The sequence below is a fragment of the Haematobia irritans genome, chromosome 2 (assembly GCF_050003625.1).
Source record: "Haematobia irritans isolate KBUSLIRL chromosome 2, ASM5000362v1, whole genome shotgun sequence".
Classification (NCBI taxonomy): Eukaryota; Metazoa; Arthropoda; class Insecta; order Diptera; family Muscidae; genus Haematobia; species Haematobia irritans.
The window spans coordinates 221,994,826-222,007,039 of NC_134398.1; positions in this window are offsets into that span (position 1 = coordinate 221,994,826).

The following is a 12,214-nucleotide window of genomic DNA, read 5'->3' on the forward strand; positions in this document are numbered from 1 at the left end:
GGTGTAAATCGATGAACGAACAAATTTTCATGAGTGTTTGTCATTTTGGCGCATAAGCTTCAAAGTTAATGACCAAAAGTTGCAACAATTATTTTCAAGTTATACTACATATTTCTCGCTATATCTTTGTTGGCTGTTATGTCTCAGAGTATTGCACTCTTTGTATGTGCCAAAACCAAAAACATCACAAAGTCCAACAAAAGATTTTTCCTTATTTTTTGGGAAACCACGAAATATGAATTTAATATATGACCACACATTAATCACAGCCACGTTATTACCCCTTAAAACGCTGATGTGATTGTGCGATTTGTTGGTTTGGGAAATCTTAGGTTATGGGGCTTTCATCCATCCATCTGTTTGTCTGTCCTTCCATTGTTCCATCTATTCATCCATCCTCCCATTTGTATGTTAACAATTCTTTCTCATCTTCATTAGCCAAAAAAGACAGAATGTCCGCTATGCTCAAATATCCAATGTCGCAAAGCAGTCACTACAAAATGCAAGTCAAGCATTCAAAAGCTTGCTGGGAGTAAATGTTTTATATTCCGAGGCTATTGGATAAGTTAAGTTGTTTTATTATTCCTCCTGAGATTCAGGTCCATCAGATGATGAAAGGATTGACGATTCTTTATCCCAAATCATTCTCATTCTTCAAATGCTATTTTGACTTTACTCCTGGCTGAATATGATGGGCCAGACAAATTGTTGTAGTAAAATAGCTCTAAATTGTAATCGTTTGTCCGTGTTGTGTTGCTCTTTTGGTTTGAGGAAACCAAAGCCAGCTCCTTTGGACATTGAGATCCAGTCTTACTATATACGAGTAGAAGGAGTTTCTTTTGTAAAATTAGTTCGAAATGAGTCCTGAGGCAAATGTGGTGTTCCACAACCTTTGGCTTATGGACAATTTGAGTAATGAGACGTGTTCCAATGTATTTAGCACAATAATGGACATAACTGTCATTTAGAACCATTGAGAAACAAATCTCGCTATCATAGATATTTGTCTAAATGGTCACTTTTAAGTAAGAATGGCGTTGAGTTCAACAGAGCAGAAGTTCTTATAGCTTCCATCAGAGATTTGAGTTATTGGACTCTTCTAGAGCTAAATAGTTGATAAATTAAAGTTTGAACTAAATCTTAAGTCAATTTGCTCGTGTAAATATGAGCTCAAGTTCATATTAATTTATGGGCCCAAAAAGAAACTCCGATTCATTTTACAGATAAATTGATTAAAATTCAAAAAATTAAAGCGCAATATATATATTTTTTTAATTTTATTGTTTTTTATACCCTTCACCACTACTGTGGTACAGGGTATAATAAGTTTGTGCATTTGTATGTAACGCCAAGAAATATTGGTCATAGACCTATCTTTTAGTATACCGATCGGCTTAGAATTAAATTCTGAGTCGATTTAGCGATGTCCTTCTGTCTGTCCGTCTGTCTGTATATGTAATTTTGTGCACAAAGTACAGCACGCAATTTAAGTCCGATCGTCCTCAAATTTGGCATAGGGCCGTTTCTTGGGACAGAGACAATCGCTATTGGTTTTGGAAAAATCGGTTCAGATTTAGATATAGCTGCCATATATATATTTATCCCCGATTTGGTCATAGTTAGCGTGTTTATCAACCGATTTTCTTGAAATACCGTACATCCAAATATTTTATGAGTCTCGAAAATCTTGCAAAATATCAGCCAAATCGGTTCAGATTTAGATATAGCTCCCATATATATCTTTCGTCCGATTTAGACTCATATGACCACAAAGGCCAAAGTTTACTACCGATCTTCGTGAAATATTGCACAGAGGGTAGAATTGACATTCTACCAATGCTTGGTAAGTTTGATTGAAATCGGTTCAAATTTAGATATAGCTCACATATATATCTTTCGTCCGATTTGAACTTATATGGCCACAAAAGCCAGAGTTTTGCCGTGATTTGCTTCAAATTTTGCACAAGGGGTACGTTTAATAGTATCGTTAAGTGTGTCAAATTTTGTTAAAATCGGTTCAGATTTAGATATAGCTCACATATATATCTTTCGCCCGATTTGGACTTATATGGTCTCAAAAGCCCGAGTTTTGCCCTGACTTACTTCAAATTTTGCACAAGCGGTACTTTTAACGATACTATTGTATGTGCTAAATAGGGTCAAAATCGATTCAGATTTAGATATAGCTCCCTTATATATCTTTCGTCCGATTTGAACTTAAATGGCCTCAAAATCGAGGGTTTTGCCGTGATCTGCTTCAAATTTCGCACAAGGAGTACGTTTAGTAGTATTGGTAATTGTGCCAAATTTGGTTAAAATCGGTTCAGATTTAAATATGGCTCCCATATATATCTTCTGTCCGATTTGCACTCATATGACCAGGGGGGCCAAAGTTATACTCCCATTTACGTGGAATTTCGCATAGATAGCAGAATTATTATTCTAACTATACATGTCAAATTTAGTAAAAATCGGTTCAGATAATATATAGCTCCCATATATACGTACACCAGATTTGGGGAAATACGGTAGACTGTTACACATTTTAGACCAATTTTCAATGGAAGTTTCCTCCAATTAACTGGATAGCGTTAGCCGATTTAAATTTTAATTCTAGAGATTTTGTAGAAGTAAAAAAATTGTCTCCTTTATATAGCTTCCAGCAAATGTGAAGTAGTTGAGATGGTAACACAAATTTTGGCCTACATAGGGGTGAAGGGTATAATATAGTCGGCCCCACCCGACTTTAGACTTTACTTACTTGTTTTTTTTTTTTAATTTTATTGTTAAAAATCAAAAATAAGGGAAATAACATCAAACTTTAGATTTTTTCGAAATGGCCTTCAAGCGGCAGAAAAGGCCTTTACAGGCTGCACGAAGGAGGCTTTTCGGTATTTTGGCCCGAAGCGCCGTCTTAACATGATCGAGACGTTGGTATTGTTTAGTATCAACCATGCTCTCCAAAATGTCCAGACGCAAATGTCCAACGGATTGAGATCCAGAGATTTTGCTAATCATTGGGCGGCGGAAATGAAGCTTGGACCCTCTTCGTTCCATGGTCTGCTGCCGAAATTTTTGTCTGCCCATGGCTTCAACTGGTGTCTTTATGATATTTCCCGATAACATTAGCAAATTATTTTAAACCCTCGATCGATGAACATGAGCGGCAAGCGACCAGCGACAAGCGGCCGTTACGGCGGCCACACCATTACCATCGTCGGCGGCTCTTGATTTCTGTTGGCGAATCGAAGGTGTAACTTTTTAGCGGACTTCTTTGGCATGGAAACCCTATATATTTTTTATTATATATTTATTTATTTTATATTGTATTTATTATACGTTATTAAAATTGAAAACTTAAAAGTTGAAACTAAAAAAAATGTCGGAAATAACATCAAATTTTTAGAATCAGCTTAGATTTGTACGAATAAGCTGCAGTTGGCACGAATTATGGCCTTCAAACGGCCGGCAAAGTCATCACACGATACACAAAAGCGACTCTGCTGTATTTGGCTTTTTCCTGACGAAGTGTGGTCATGGCATGATCGACACTTTGCTATTTTTTAAGAGCCATCCTTACTCTCTAAAATAGTCCAGGCCCAAAAGTCCAACGGATTGAGATCTCGGGATTTTGGTGGTCATTGTGCGGTATAAATAAAGCGAGGATGCTATGGTCCTGAGTTCTGTTACAATGTCCATATTCGGTGGCCGAAATGTTGATCAGTCCAAGGCTTCAATACTACCATTAAGACATTTTTTCAATAATTTTCGGCATTTATTTTGAACCTCAAGGTCGATGAATACGAGCAGGGATCGACCATCGGCCGTTACAGTGGGCCCACACTATTAACATCGGTTGGGCTTGAGTTCTGGTACATTTTCAGCTGACCTCTTTGGTAAGTAAACGCGATATCACGGTAACGAACATTGGTACAAACGTTTTATTCATATTGGCGGAGGACTCTAACGATTGCCACTTGTGGTTCTCCGGCATTCCCACTATTATGATTGAATTCCGTCACGAATAACTTTATTTCTGAATGCAATATATCAAAATGCTTTTGTAAGCTTGTATACAATAAAGGAAGTGTCACTGAAATAAATCTGTCAGCTATCAAACAAGACTAACTTAGACTAAAAAGTACACAGTCATACCCAAGATGGCGTGTCATACTAACAACCCCTTAGAAAGGTTTTGAAATACGCAGAGTTGTCAATAGGATGAATGCGTCAAAATAATCCACCGTTCTGGTTTACGAATTCGCAAAATGCTAAATTTTCTTCAATCGTTAGTTTCCGAACCGCAATGATATATATAATACGAAATTTTTACACATGTTTTTAAGGATAAGGCAATTAAATGGAAAAAATTTATTGGTAAAATATGAATTGGTTCAGAATTTATCGATAATTAAAAATTTTGCGTTTTGTAAACCAGTGTATTCGTAAATCAGAACATGGGGGTGTGTTCGGGCGAAACTGGATTGAACCTATTATTCGTTTTATGAGGACATGCCAAACATTGCACCACAATTATGTATGCTACGACATTCTTGAATTTGTATTGAATCAACTTCGACAAAGTACGTTTTTTAGCCAAAAAGTACTTATTTTTAGTTTGGTGAAGGCCTTTTCCTTTTTGCTTGTGAAAGAGATCCACCATAATAAAATGGTTAACATGTCCGCCTATCATATAGCTTTTATTGGGGTATTACCTGAAATAGTGCTGTAATTCATAATTTGCTAAATTGAGGGCCTAAAATTGGTACGATTTATTGTTTGATTCTAGTTATTGTACCAAAACTTAGTATCAACTCCTCTTTCTAACTTGAGAGATATGTCCCAATTAACTGTAAGGATTAAACGATTTTAACTAGCATTCATATTGTAATGTATGAATTTAAAGCGGGTATCACATATGTCCCGAAACTCACGGTTACTTTTTCGAATCCGCGAAATTAGAAGAATGAAATGTTCAATGCCCAGGAACTTTTACGTTCATGATTTGATATAAATATATAGAAATTTAAGAGGCCGACTAACCAAATTTCTTTAATTAAAAATTTTAGGAAATTAATCGGCTTCGGCCAAAAAAAAATCAGCTTCGGTCGAGCTCTAATGTACAGTACGAACCATCTTAGGCCCTGCTAAGCTCACGAAAATTGTATCAGATGACAATTTCTACTTTTTACCAAAACCTAGTATACAACAGTCTGTGATAGCATAAAAAATATGGCTTCAGATAGTCACCAAAAACAAGTGTTCTCTTTTACTAAAGGGGGATGGAGTTACGCACTGGCATTAAATATCAATATGGCGACTTAACATGCAACATGTCCGTCAGTAAAGGTGCAACCTCATCATCAGCATATCAACAATTTGATGATGTCTCCGTGATACCAGTACTGGTAGTGGATGTTTCAATTATTGGTCAAAAGGATCTGACATAAGCTTCATATAAGTGGTTAATATAGCTGAGTGTGAGTGTGTGAGAGCAATAAACAAAAAAAAAAAAAGAAAAAAAAGTACAGATTTATGCTAAATTGTGTATGTGTTTATCTGCTTGAAAATATTAACATATGGCCTTAAGGTTTTGTAACACACCACAGCGGCATTTATTTTTCTCTGGCTAAGAAGATCTGAGAAGTGAAGTATTTGTCGCATTATTTTCCGTTATAGGTTGTACTCTCGAATGTGTGGGCATGTGTATATGTGAGTCGAAAATTATGATGGCTTAAAACAATGTACACTCCCCTTTAATTAGACTTTATGTGCTAAATAATCGTGAAGGAAGTAAGTAAGCATCAGTTGGGCAATTATTCTTCCTAATTCTTGACGACATAGGTTGATGATTTCTTGTGTGTTTTAAAGAGAGAGAAAGAGAGAGAGAGAATTATTTTTAAAGAGAAGTGATGTTAGAATTACACATAGACAATACAGTCGACTCCGCTTTAGCGCAATGCGCTTTACTGAAAAACCTCGGATAACTGAAATCGATCGCATTCCCCAGTTGTTTTTTCTGTCCATTTCATTTAAATTACTCCGCTTTAGTGAAACTCCGCTTAACTGAAAAAATCGGATTACTGAAAAGTTTTTTGTGTTCAAATGAGTTTCGTCACATTAGTATGACTTCGCTTTACTGAAAATGCCACATTCTCGCTATTGAGAGAGAGTACATTTTCTTCTCCGTATTGAGAACGCTTTATTTCAAGTGAAGGTGGCACTTTCAAAACAGTTTAAATCACTCTGTAAATAAAATCAACTGAAAGGTAAAATTGTAGATGGCACACACACGGAATCAAACACCTTGTTTTTATTATTTTATGTACATAGCATTGGTCATAAGTTCGGTTAACTGAAATTGAGTGGATTTTTTTCCAGTTATACGGAGTCCGCTTTACTGAAACTTTTTCAGTTATCCGAAGTTCGCATTACTGGAAGTTTTTTTCAGTTATCCGTAGTCCGCTTTAGCAAAAACTTCGGATAACTGAAATTAAATGGCTGCATTTTTAACGTTTCAGTAAAGCGGAGTCGACTGTAGATGCTATATAGATGAGCGATGTGTCTCTTTAAAAAAAAATGTGTCAATTCCAAAAATTAATTTTCTGACATTCCGTTTTGATTTTTTCGTAAAGAGTCAGTCCCAAACATTAATTTTCGTGCATTTGCTTTTGTGTTGTTCGTAAAGAGCAATAGTGCTCAAAATTAAATTTCGTATTTTCGCGGTTTTGGTCACAATTTTTTGTTCAAATATGAACTTTTAATATATTAATTTATTTATAAATCCTCTGGTGCATCATAAACGTTCTATTTTTGTGTAAAATTGGCAAACTACAAAAAGGAAAACGAAAGAGATTATAAGCGTGCTCTTATTTTTCTCGTTTATTCTTAATCTTCGGAACTGTCAAACATAGTTTGACACCCATGGCCCATCTATGTATTATAAGGTCTATGGAATTACAGACTGCTTTCCCCTTCTCAGCAGAAGGAAACGATATCAGAAACCACACTCTCTGGGCACCAATCGGACCAAAAAAGGTGCAGGAAAACCATTAGAACAGAAGACAGAACTTGCAGCCCATTGCACGAGACATCAACCCAATCAGCGTCGTTCTACACATAGAGAAGAGATAGGTTGGAAATCGGTTGAAGCAATGAAATATCTACATTTATAATTAAATATCAATTATCCCAATAGATCTTCTATATTTGCAATCACATGCTTGTCACTACCATGATTCGACTATTTCAATAGATTTTCGTTTGTGATAGAAGACAAACAGTTGTAGGAACTAAATATCTCTATTTTAAAAAAAAAATGCTTGAATTCGGATCACACAACCTGCCGTAATTAATTGTCGTAACTGTCACTTAGAAATCACCACTTACGGATTGTTTTCACAACCGAATGTCTTTTAAATTATTTTTCGGATGTCATTTCTATTTAAATAATTATTTAATGTCGAAAGAATACGTATTTTTAATAATTCCATATTGAAACGTCAGAAATATAACAATAAATTTTCTGAAGAACTGAGACATAGAAATGCACTTTCTCAATGGGCAAGAAGTCAAATATTCAGGGAAATCAGGTCAAGATAGCGTGAGAAGTGAAAGCGATGGGAAATAAACCTCCACGATGCTACATACAAAAACCTTAAAGATTGGAAACATCATGTAGGTCCTGATTATTTTATATGCCCGAAAACGGATTGGGATATACCCCAATTTCCACTTCAATATGTTTAATTGGAAATTCAATCTTTGCATAGGAAATCGGCTACATTTGTATACCATGGGCCCATTGTACTGCGGGATACCAGTTTTATATACCAAGTGATGCAGTTTCTACAGCTATTTATCCTTAGCATCGTCCAGTCTATGATGTGATCATACCATTTTCTTAAATGTTTAAGTGTAAAATTTATTCCCTACCGCCCAAAACAAACACCATTTGAGCCAACCTTTCTCGGTTAAGATTTATCAAGCATCAACATGATCTTGCTACAGTTCCGATAATACAGATTTTCACCATATCGTCTAAATTGGTGATGTTATATATTGCGATATGGAAAATTTAACTTAATCGCTAAACATTTTTAAATGCAATTTTGATCTTTTGATATCAAATACATTGTATTTTTATTTATTTATACCAATATATATATACATACTTAAATAAATAAATATAATATTTAATAGAGAAGGAATTGATTTTTAATTCGGTCATGAGTATTATTAAGGTTGGGCAACACAACCGAATGATGATGGTAACCACAACCGATGCGTCAGCAGACCCAACCAACACCATATGTTGTACTGCTAACTGATAGTAGCTGCAACTGCCAAAAGGAGGTTGGCAATAAATTCGGTTGTCACAACCTATCTGTATTCTCTGTGTACCAACATTATTTGTCATCGGAATAGAAATAAATTTTTGACAAAGTTTTGTACAGAAATAAAATTTTGCCTAATTTTCTATAAAAATAAAATTTTGCCAAATTTTCTATAAAAATAAAAATTTTCTATACTTTTAATTTTTTAATTAAAAATTTCTATAAAAATTAAAAATTGAAATTTTGAGAAAATTTTCTAAAGAAAAATTGTTTGATAAAATTTTCTATGGAAATAAATTTTTTGATAAAGCTTTCTATACAAATAAGAATAAAATTTAGAGAAAATTTTCTATAGAATTACAATTTTGGCGTAGGCTTCTTTCTCGTATCTAAGCTGCCTTTGGATAAAAATATTTTAAAATTGCTTTCTTTTGGTCATTTTTATACCTCCACCATAGGATGGAGTTATATTAACTTTGTCATTCCGTTTGTAACACATCGAAATATTGCTCTAAGACCCCATAAAGTATATATATTCGTGGTGAAATTCTGAGTCGATCTGAGCATGTCCGTCCGTCCGTCCGTCTGTTGAAATCACGCTAACTTCCGAACGAAACAAGCTATCGACTTGAAACTTTGAACAAGTAGTTGTTATTGATGTAGGTCGGATGGTATTGCAAATTGGCCATATCGGTCCACTTTTACGTATAGCCCCCATAAAAACGGACCCCCAAATTTGGCTTGAGATTGCTCTAAGAGAAGCAAATTTCATCCGATCCTGCTGAAATTTGGTACATGGTGTTAGTATATGGTCCCTAACAACCATTCAAAAATTGGTCCACATCGGTCCATAATTACATATAGCCCCCATATAAACCGATCTCCCGATTTGGCTTGTGGAGCCTCTAAGAGAAGCAAATTTCATCCGATCCGGTTGAAATGATGGTAGTATATGGTATCCAACAACCATGCAGGAATTGGTTCATATCAGTCCATAATTATATATAGCCCCCATATAAACCGATCCCCAGACTTGACCTCTGGTGCCTTTTGGAGAAGCAAAATTCATCCGGTCTGGTTGAAATTTGGTACGTGGTGGTAGTATATGATATTTAACAACCATGCCAAAATGGTCCATATCAGTCCATAATCATATATAGCCCCCATATAAACCGATCCCGAGATTTGCTTTTGGAGCCTCTTGGAGGAGCAAATTTCATCCGAGTCAGTTAAAATTTGGTACATTGTGTTAGTACCAGTATATGGCCGTTAACAACCATGCCTAACTAAGTCCATATCGGTCTATAGTTATATATAGCCCTCAGATAAATCGATCCCCAATCACACAAAAATTAAGCGACCCCCATATTTCAATTCTGGCTCTCTACGTACCGTGCAAAAGTCCATGTCGATTCGTAATTATTTGTAGGCTTACCTATACATAACTTTTTTGTCTAATATATACCACGTATGGACTAACTCACAATTTAGAAAACGATGTTAAGAAGTTTTAAGAAGAAGTTTCTACGCAATCCATGGTGGAGGTACATAAGATTCGGCCTGGCCTAACTTATGGCCGTATATACTTCGTTTTATTGTTATCATAAAATTTCATAAAAATGTTGTTTTCAAAATTTCGTAGAATCTTTAGTTTTTTGGTATTTTTTAGAAATTATTTAGTACCGGGTTTTTATAAAATTTCTTAGTTAGAAAAATCTTAGAAATTTCTTCGTTAGATATTTTTTTTGTGCACTGAAAAAAAAAACAGTGAAACCTCCACGAATAAATATTTTGCTTAATTTTTAGAAAATTTATATTATTTTGAAAACTCATACAACCTAAATTTTAGGAGACTCAATTTACACAAATAAATAAAGAAATTTTAGTTAAAGGAAAGTTCGTAATTTTTGTTTAATTTTTTTTTTCATTAAATTTGGAGCTCGAGTTTTCTATGGAAATCAAGTTTTACAAAGCTTTCTATACACATAAAATTTTGAGAAATTTTTCTTTAGAAATAAAATTTTGGCGTAGGATACACATTAAATTTGGGGCTCGAATCTTTCGAAATGTTCGTCCTTCCACCAAAGTCATATGCCCTTAAATTAAGGCAAATTTTTCATAAAATTAAGTAAAATATTTTTGATTTTGAATTTTTGATCAAATAAGCTTCAGATGGAAGCTAAGACTTATATTGAGGATTTTTACTTTGAAGCATCAGTTATAATTTCTATTTTACATTGGCTCAGAATTGATACCAAAATCCTTAAGAGAAGGTCAAAATCTATGGATCCAAGTAGATTTTTGCTAAGACTTACTTTCAGAATTTGTTTACAGTTTTTTTTTTGGATTTGAGAAAATATTTGTTACATTGACGTTTTTGTTATAATGTGGATTTGTAAACTAACATTTATTTGTATGTGAATATCTTTGTTAATAGATTTCAAAAAGAGAATAAAAAATTTTTAATTGAGATCTGTATTATAATTTTCTTTTATAAAGCTTAGATTTAAAGCGAAAGATTGATCCCTACAAATGACTTTATTTTAAAGAAGCCACATCTTTGGATCGGAATCAATATCAGAATTGTGTATAGAAGCCCAACAAAAAAAAGCGTCGCCAAAAAATAGTGAAAATGTTCTTTTTGGATCCAGAAGTCGTGAAAAATTGGCGAAAAAGCGATGGATTTAACATGGGCTTGTTATAGGACGGATGTCCGCTATTTCAACAGCCATTGCACTGAATCCACGTCTAAAGGTGTGATCCGAATTCAGTACTTTTTGATGTGAATTAAAACATTATATGATATTTTGCCAAATAAATAAATTTTATAATATTTTTAAAAATTCCCAATTTTCTAGAACGGATTAAGCATTTTTTTCGAAAAGATTTAAATAATTTGTACCACTCTACTCAGTTTTTAAATTTAAAAAATATAAAAAATTAAAATTTTAACAAATTTAAATAATTTGTACCACTCTACTCTGTTTTTATAGTATTTGAAACAAAAAAGTTTAAAAAAATACCCATTACAAATATGAAAGAAGCGAGTTATAAAAAATTAAATTAAAAGAACTACTTATGTATTTAAAATAAAGAACATTTTTGTGAGGACATTTTTGGAAGTGCTTTTAAAGTTGTGCAAAACAACTTTAAAATTTTTTTCTTAGGAAGTCTTAGATAACTTTTAAATATAACTTTGAAAATAGTTTCGTTTCTTTCTTTAAAATTTCGTCTTTAGATATAATTGTGAAAGAATTCCCTTGTATGGACTCAACAAATTCCTCTTATTATGGGTGTTTTGGAATTTTCCAGAATTTTTTCCACCCAACCTCGTTAAAAGAATGATGGAGTTATGAATATGATTTGAGGTAATGTGGTAGCCATTTTGACTTTTATGTCTTTTTTTTTGTTTCACTTGCCTCCGTGACTACTACCAAGTATATTTTTAAGCCATTCGTGTGTGCCATGATCGTATGGAATATGTTACCGTTCTCCCACCCCTCCTTCTGATCCATTCCGCATTTCATCACCATTGCAATAGTCATCATCATTAACATTAATAGGCCTCATCGCTGGAATGTAGCTGAAAAATAGACTTGCACTTGTTGTTGAGTGAATGATGGCGGCTCACTGGTGCAGCAGCAACAACATAAAGTTGTAACTTTACAACCATTTGTTGATGTTGTTCTTGTTGTTTTAGTCTTGAAGTCAAAGTTGTAGCATTGTTGAAGAGATAACATTTGGAAAATCATGTTACATAGTTGCCATTCGCTTTTCTTTTGCTGGAATCTACTGCAGATGTTTTAGAGGCGGAGTTCTTTAGATTCCGAATTGGTGTGGTTTCGTGATGAAGTGATGGTTGCAAAACATCCACTGTC